This window comes from Hyperolius riggenbachi, chromosome 12 (assembly GCF_040937935.1).
Source record: "Hyperolius riggenbachi isolate aHypRig1 chromosome 12, aHypRig1.pri, whole genome shotgun sequence".
Lineage (NCBI taxonomy): Eukaryota > Metazoa > Chordata > Amphibia > Anura > Hyperoliidae > Hyperolius > Hyperolius riggenbachi.
This window is the reverse complement of record NC_090657.1, coordinates 196,124,175-196,132,953: the sequence shown is the minus strand read 5'-3', so window position 1 is coordinate 196,132,953 and position 8,779 is coordinate 196,124,175.

The window sequence follows — 8,779 nt, the reverse complement described above, 5'->3', positions numbered from 1 at the left end:
AGGGAGCCGGCATTGCCACACCCCCAAACCAGCTTCATCAAAAGTATCTTCGAGGGGCTCTTCCCTCATTCCTCCATTTTTCCACCTTCCTGAATACTGCTGCCACTTTGAGGAACAAGTGGTAGCCATTTTGTCTGAACTTTGCTGAAACTGAACAAAAGGAACTCTACAAGTTTTCCCAGAACGGACATGTTTCCACAAACCCAAAGTATTTTCTCCTTTTTTATTTCATACTGGCTATTAATGTTTCAATAATAGTTGATTTTAATGATTGTCTGTATATATTAATTATTTATATTGCAGCTGAATAAAGACTTTATCAAAGTCGTTCACTGTTCTGCTACCCTGCTACTCAGCCACACAAACTGAACTCAGACTTCTGAAGAGACGCTACTATTGTTGATATCTAGACAGAATAGAGTGTTTAACCGTTTTATTTGCAGGATCAGTCATTCAGTCGGTAGAGTCCACTGGCCCATACCAGTGGTGGTGGCAAATACCCTGAAATACTGTGTAAAGTTGTATTTCCGTAGCCCCACAGGCTCCCTTCTGGTCGTGCTGCTGCCCAAATGTCTGTCGGTTTCTGCGCAAAGATCGCAACCACAGCTTGCATGGTCTGTGTTCTGAAACCGATTGGAAGGCAATTTGCGGTCTGACCACTAGGGCTCCTGTGACAATGGCGATGCGCATTTCTTTAAACACGTTGCCATTGCAACATCGCAGGACGCATGCATGGAAGCGTAGTTTAACAATACACGTCCGCTTACCTGAAGCAGGAAGTGACGGCAAGCGCATATCACTTCCTGCTTGGCCAGTGGCCCGGCAGGGAACACCACTTAATAGTGTGGTGTTCCCTGAGGCCTGTTTTTGGCTGTGCGATGCGGTGGGGGAAATGTAAAACTTGCACTGGGCCCAGAGCTCCTTAGCCAAGCCACTGAATGTAAACATGATATTTTGACTCTGTTTGGTCAAGCACTGTTCTATTTAGCTTACTGAGGAGGGCTCTATAAGCATCTAGCTGACAAGTGGCGCCGGCTTGTAGTAATCACTGATGGACTGCCGCTGTGCAGGCAGGGCCAGATTTGTACTTTCCGGTGCCCTAGGCCGCTGTAAACCACCCCCCCCCCCCACCCCATCTGACTAGTGATAACTGGCTTGAATGGACTCCCCTCTGTTTTGCTGCTTTGCTCCCTGCTCAACAAAGAAGCAGTGCATGTTCTGTCCACTCCGTGTAATTTTGCACTCCTGTCTGGATGCACAGCAGGCGATAGTGTTCTGGGCACGCATACTTCAGAAATGATGCTCATGTATGAGCAGCACTTCTCAAGTACGCATAACCATAACACTCCCAGCCCGGGCTGCTGTGCACATCCGTACAGGAGTGCGAAATTACAGGGAGCCTTGCTTCTTTGTCCTCTGTGCGACTTGCTGCAGTCAGAGCCACAAACATGCGACAGGGGAGCACAATGTAGAGTAACCCATCCAAACCACAGAACAGATAAGTAGAAGCATCCCAAACTACACACGCTGCCATAGATGTATTGTAATGCTAGGTACACATGATGCAACTCTCTGACAGATTTACTGTCAGATCGATTATTTCCAACATGTCCAATCTGATTTTCGATCGATTTTCCATTTACTTCTATGAAAAATCATAAAGAAAATCGATCGGAAAGCAGATCGGACATGTTGGAAATAGTCGATTTGACAGTAAATTGCATCGTGTGTACCTAGCATAAGCTCAGTTGTACTTTACACAGTGACAATTTAGCACTTAGGGCAAGTTAAGACAGATCTTAAAATCATTCAGCAGGAAGTTTTGATGTTTTTAAACAGAATGATACTATTTATTAACTCAGGCTTTCTCAACCAGGGTTCCAAGAGTACTCTGCAGGGGTTCCTTGGCATGTGGGGGAAAGTATAATAGAGCACACTATAACAGGTGGTACTCTAACAAGAAGCACTACATTGGGGGCTCAGGAGACAGTATAATGAGTGACAGTGTAATGGGGGAGTGAAATAAACAGCCACACATACTTTTAAAGACCATGCCACCTAGCCTTCCCAGAAATCAGGCCCTGTGTGCAGGTGCTGCAGTTGTGGCTTGTGGTAGTCAGTTATGGACTGCCGCTGTGCATGTGCTGCAGTTGTGGCTTGTGCTAATCACTGATGGGCTGCCGCTGTGCATGTGCTGCAGTTGTGGCTTGTGGTAATCACTGATGGACTGCCGCTGTGCAGGTGCTGCAGTTGTGGCTTGTGGTAGTCAGTTATGGACTGCCGCTGTGCATGTGCTGCAGTTGTGGCTTGTGCTAATCACTGATGGGCTGCCGCTGTGCATGTGCTGCAGTTGTGGCTTGTGGTAATCACTGATGGACTGCCGCTGTGCATGTGCTGCAGTTGTGGATTGTGGTAATCACTGATGGACTGCCGCTGTGCATGTGCTGCAGTTGTGGCTTGTGGTAGTCACTGATAGACTGCCGCTGTGCATGTGCTGCAGTTGTGGATTGTGGTAATCACTGATGGACTGCCGCTGTGCATGTGCTGCAGTTGTGGCTTGTGATAATTGTCACAGGAGCCCTAGTGGTCAGACTGCAAATTGCCTTCCAATCGGTTTCAGCACACCAATCATGCAAGCTGTGGTCGCACTCGGTGCACGGAAATCGACGGAACTTGGGCAGCAGCCCGACCAGAAGGGAGCCTGTGAGGTACGGTAATTACAACTTTACACACTATTTCAGGGTATAACTGCCACCACCTCTGTTTTCTGAGACAGAGGAACTCACTAACTGGTTATTTCTCGACCTGCAAATAAAAACGGTTAACACACTCTATTCTGTCCGGCTAATAACAACAATAGTAGCGTCTCTTCAGAAGTCTGAGTTCAGTTCCTGTGTATGCTGAATAATAGGGTAGCGGAACAGTGAATGACTTTGGTAAAGTCTTTTATTCACGGGCAATATAAATAATTAATATATACAGACAATTATTAAAATCAACAATTATTGAAACAGTAATAGCCAGTATGAAAAATAAAGGAAAGGGAGAAAAAATACTTAGTTTCATGGAAAGATGTCCTTTTGTGGGAAGAATCATAAAGTCCTTGGTAAAAAACCTTTGTTTCAGATCAAAGTTCAGAGTTCAGACCAGGTGGATGCCAGGGGTGGGACCCCTGTGGTATCATCAGGGCACTTTCGAACTGGCTAACTGACAGTCTTTACCTCAGAATGTTCTGAAACTTCCTCAGAACCAGCGCCAGATAGGGCCAAGCATGCTCTGTTAGTTTGGAGGGTCTGCCAGCCTGGCAACACAGAAAATATGACAGATATAGCAGTTTATGGAATATGAGATACATCTGGGATTTACAGCAGGTCATTCCCAGGCAAAGGCTCTTTGAAGTTTGGGGCAGCAAGCTACGTGTCAGCTTCCCTGCTGGGAGGGGAGCCAGAATATCGGACTTTTCCCTAACTAAATTGTTTCTGCCATCGTGCTTATCACCTATATCTGATGGATGGGCCATCAGCACAGCTTGAAGCCAGGGACACTCTGCAGCAGGCTAGTGCCTTTTGGTGGAAGGAGGGAAAGAGAAAAAAAAGAAAATAACCCCAGGAATGTCAGTTCTGATTCCTGTAATGGCTGCACAAATTTAGCCAGAAAGCGATCAGAAATTGGACTGCGTGGATCCTTCCAATTCGCCCACGTTTCTCACGGCTGTTCCGTGACAGTAATCACTGATGGACTACCGCTGTGCATGTGCTGCAGTTGTGGCTTGTGGTAATCACTGATGGACTGCCGCTGTGCATGTGCTGCAGGTGTGGCTTGTGGTAATCACTGATGGACTGCTGCTGTGCATGTGCTGCAGTTGTGGATTGTGGTAATCACTGATGGACTGCTGCTGTGCATGTGCTGCAGTTGTGGCTTGTGGTAATCACTGATGGACTGCCGATGTGCCTGTGCTGCAGGTGTGGCTTGTGGTAATCACTGATGGACTGCCGCTGTGCATGTGCTGTAGTTAAGGCTTATGGTAATCACCAGTGGCGTAGCTAAGGAGCTGTGGGCCCCGATGCAAGTTTTACAATGGGGCCCCCCCCCCAAGCACTCTATACATAACAATTGATACGGCGCACCAAATCCTGCCAATGGCAACTACAGTCTCAGAGGTGCAAGAAGGGGATGGGGAACAGTTTGTTAATGATTACCACTATTCAAAGTATCTATAGAAGTGATTATTATGAGCACATGACCAATAGAGAGCTAATACTGTAGTTGAGGGAGGGCCCTCCGGGCCCCGATGCGGTCGCTACCTCTGCAACCCCTATTGCTACGCCCCTGGTAATCACTGATGGACTGCCGCTGTGCACGTGCTGCAGGTGTGGCTTGTGGTGATCACTGATGGACTGCCGCTGTGCATGTGCTACAATTGTGGCTTGTGGTAATCACTGATGGGCTGCCTTTGTGCATGTGCTGCAGCTGTGGCTTGTGGTAATCACTGATGGACTGCCGCTGTGCATGTGCTGCAGTTGTGGCTTGTGGTAATCACTGATGGACTGCCGCTGTGCATGTGCTGCAGTTGTGGCTTGTGGTAATCACTGATGGACTGCTGCTGTGCATGTGCTGCAGTTGTGGCTTGTGGTAATCACTGATGGGCTGCCGCTGTGCATGTGCTGCAGTTGTGGCTTGTGGTAATCACTGATGGACTGCTGTTGCGCATGTGCTGCAGTTGTGGCTTGTGGTAAGCACTGATGGACTGCCGCTGTGCATGTGCTGCAGTTGTGGCTTGTGGTAATCACTGATGGACTGCCGCTGTGCATGTGCCGCAGCTGTGGCTTGTGGTAAGCACTGATGGACTGCCGCTGTGCACGTGCTGCAGGTGTGGCTTGTGGTGATCACTGATGGGCTGCCGCTGTGCATGTGCTGCCGGTGTGGCTTGTGGTAATCACTGATGGGCTGCCTTTGTGCATGTGCTGCAGCTGTGGCTTGTGGTAATCACTGATGGACTGCCGCTGTGCATGTGCTGCAGTTGTGGCTTGTGGTAATCACTGATGGACTTCCGCTGTGCATGTGCTGCAGTTGTGGCTTGTGGTAATCACTGATGGACTGCCGCTGTGCATGTGCTGCAGTTGTGGCTTGTGGTAATCACTGATGGACTGCTGCTGTGCATGTGCTGCAGTTGTGGCTTGTGGTAATCACTGATGGGCTGCCGCTGTGCATGTGCTGCAGTTGTGGCTTGTGGTAATCACTGATGGACTGCTGTTGCGCATGTGCTGCAGTTGTGGCTTGTGGTAAGCACTGATGGACTGCCGCTGTGCATGTGCTGCAGTTGTGGCTTGTGGTAATCACTGATGGACTGCCGCTGTGCATGTGCCGCAGCTGTGGCTTGTGGTAATCACTGATGGACTGCCGCTGTGCTTGTGCTGCAGTTGTGACTTGTGGTAATCACTGATGGACTGCTGCTGTGCGTGTGCCACAGTTGTGGCTTGTGGTAATCACTGATGGACTGCCGCTGTGCATGTGCCGCAATTGTGGCTTGTGGTAATCACTGATGGATTGCTGCTGTGCATGTGCTGCAGCTGTGGCTTGTGGTAATCACTGATGGGCTGCCGCTGTGCATGTGCTGCAGTTGTGGCTTGTGGTAATCACTGATGGGCTGCCGCTGTGCATGTGCTGCAGTTGTGGCTTGTGGTAATCATGGATAGGCTGCCACTGTGCATGTGCTGCAGCTGTGGCTTGTGGTAATCATTGATGGACTGCCGCTGTGCATGTGCTGCAGGTGTGGCATGTGGTAATCACGGATAGGCTACCACTGTGCATGTGCTGCAGCTGTGGCTTGTGGTAATCACTGATGGACTGCCCTGTGCATGTGCTGCAGTTGTGGCTTGTGGTAAGCACTGATGGACTGCCCTGTGCATGTGCTGCAGTTGTGGCTTGTGGTAAGCACTGATGGACTGCCGCTGTGCATGTGCTGCAGTTGTGGCTTGTGTTAATCACTGATGGACTGCCGCTGTGCATGTGCTGCAGGTGTGGCTTGTGGTAATCACTGATGGACTGCCGCTGTGCATGTGCTGCAGGTGTGGCATGTGATAAGCACTGATGGAGTGCCGCTGTGCATGTGCTGCAGCTGTGCCTAGTGGTAATCACTGATGGACTGCTGCTGTGCATGTGCTGCAGCTGTGCCTAGTGGTAATCACTGATGGACTGCTGCTGTGCATGTGCTGCAGGTGTGGCATGTGGTAATCACGGATAGGCTGCCACTGTGCATGTGCTGCAGCTGTGGCTTGTGGTAATCACTGATGGACTGCCGCTGTGCATGTGCTGCAGTTGTGGCTTGTGGTAAGCACTGATGGACTGCCGCTGTGCATGTGCTGCAGGTGTGGCTTGTGGTAATCACTGATGGACTGCCGCTGTGCATGTGCTGCAGTTGTGGCTTGTGGAACTCACTGATGGACTGCTGCTGTGCATGTGCTGCAGTTGTGGCTTGTGGTAATCACTGATGGACTGCTGCTGTGCATGTGCTGCAGTTGTGGCTTGTGGTAAGCACTGATGGACTGCCGCTGTGCATGTGCTGCAGGTGTGGCTTGTGGTAATCACTGATGGACTGCCGCTGTGCATGTGCTGCAGTTGTGGCTTGTGGTAATCACTGATGGACTGCCGCTGTGCATGTGCTGCAGTTGTGGCTTGTGGTAATCACTGATGGACTGCCACTGTGCATGTGCTGCAGGTGTGGCTTGTGGTAATCACTGATGGACTGCCGCTGTGCATGTGCTGCAGGTGTGGCATGTGACAAGCACTGATGGACTGCCGCTGTGCATGAGACGCAGTTGTGGCTTGTGGTAATCACTGATGGACTGCCGCTGTGCATGTGCTGCAGGTGTGGCTTGTGGTAATCACTGATGGACTGTCGCTGTGCATGTGCTGCAGTTGTGGCTTGTGGTAATCACTGATGGACTGCCCTGTGCATGTGCTGCAGTTGTGGCTTGTGGTAAGCACTGATGGACTGCCGCTGTGCATGTGCTGCAGTTGTGGCTTGTGTTAATCACTGATGGACTGCTGCTGTGCATGTGCTGCAGCTGTGCCTAGTGGTAATCACTGATGGACTGCTGCTGTGCATGTGCTGCAGGTGTGGCATGTGGTAATCACGGATAGGCTGCCACTGTGCATGTGCTGCAGCTGTGGCTTGTGGTAATCACTGATGGACTGCCGCTGTGCATGTGCTGCAGTTGTGGCTTGTGGTAAGCACTGATGGACTGCCGCTGTGCATGTGCTGCAGTTGTGGCTTGTGGTAAGCACTGATGGACTGCCGCTGTGCATGTGCTGCAGACAGTTGTGGCTTGTGGTAATCACTGATGGACTGCCGATGTGCATGTGCTTCAGTTGTGGCTTGTGGTAATCACTGATGGACTGCTGCTGTGCATGTGCTGCAGTTGTGGCTTGTGGTAATCACTGATGGACTGCTGCTGTGCATGTGCTGCATTTGTGGCTTGTGGTAATCACTAATGGCCTGCCGCTGTGCATGTGCTGCAGGTGTGGCTTGTGGTAATCACTGATGGACTGCCGCTGTGCATGTGCTGCAGTTGTGGCTTGTGGTAATCACTGATGGACTGCCGCTGTGCATGTGCTGCAGGTGTGGCTTGTGGTAATCACTGATGGACTGCCACTGTGCATGTGCTGCAGGTGTGGCTTGTGGTAATCACTGATGGACTGCCGCTGTGCATGTGCTGCAGGTGTGGCATGTGACAAGCACTGATGGACTGCCGCTGTGCATGTGACGCAGTTGTGGCTTGTGGTAATCACTGATGGACTGCCGCTGTGCATGTGCTGCAGGTGTGGCTTGTGGTAATCACTGATGGACTGTCGCTGTGCATGTGCTGCAGTTGTGGCTTGTGGTAATCACTGATGGACTGCTGCTGTGCATGTGCTGCAGTTGTGGCTTGTGGTAAGCACTGATGGACTGCCGCTGTGCATGTGCTGCAGTTGTGGCTTGTGGTAATCACTGATGGACTGCCGCTGTGCATGTGCTGCAGGTGTGGCTTGTGGTAATCACTGATGGGCTGCCGCTGTGCATGTGCTGCAGGTGTGGCTTGTGGTAATCACTGATGGGCTGCCGCTGTGCATGTGCTGCAGGTGTGGCTTGTGGTAATCACTGTTGGACTGCCGCTGTGCATGTGCTGCAGCTGTGGCTTGTGGTAATCACTGATGGATGCCGCTGTGCATGTGCTGCAGTTGTGGCTTGTGGTAATCACTGATGGACTGCCGCTGTGCATGTGCTGCAGGTGTGGCTTGTGGTAATCACTGATGGGCTGCCGCTGTGCATGTGCTGCAGGTGTGGCTTGTGGTAATCACGGATAGGCTGCCGCTGTGCATGTGCTGCAGGTGTGGCTTGTGGTATTCACTGATGGATGCCGCTGTGCATGTGCTGCAGTTGTGGCTTGTGGTAATCACTGATGGGCTGCCGCTGTGCATGTGCTGCAGCTGTGGCTTGTGGTAATCACTGATGGATGCCGCTGTGCATGTGCTGCAGTTGTGGCTTGTGGTAATCACTGATGGATGCCGCTGTGCATGTGCTGCAGCTGTGGCTTGTGGTAATCACTGATGGATGCCGCTGTGCATGTGCTGCAGTTGTGGCTTGTGGTAATCACTGATGGGCTGCCGCTGTGCATGTGCTGCAGCTGTGGCTTGTGGTAATCACTGATGGATGCCGCTGTGCATGTGCTGCAGTTGTGGCTTGTGGTAATCACTGATGGATGCCGCTGTGCATGTGCTGCAGCTGTGGCTTGTGGTA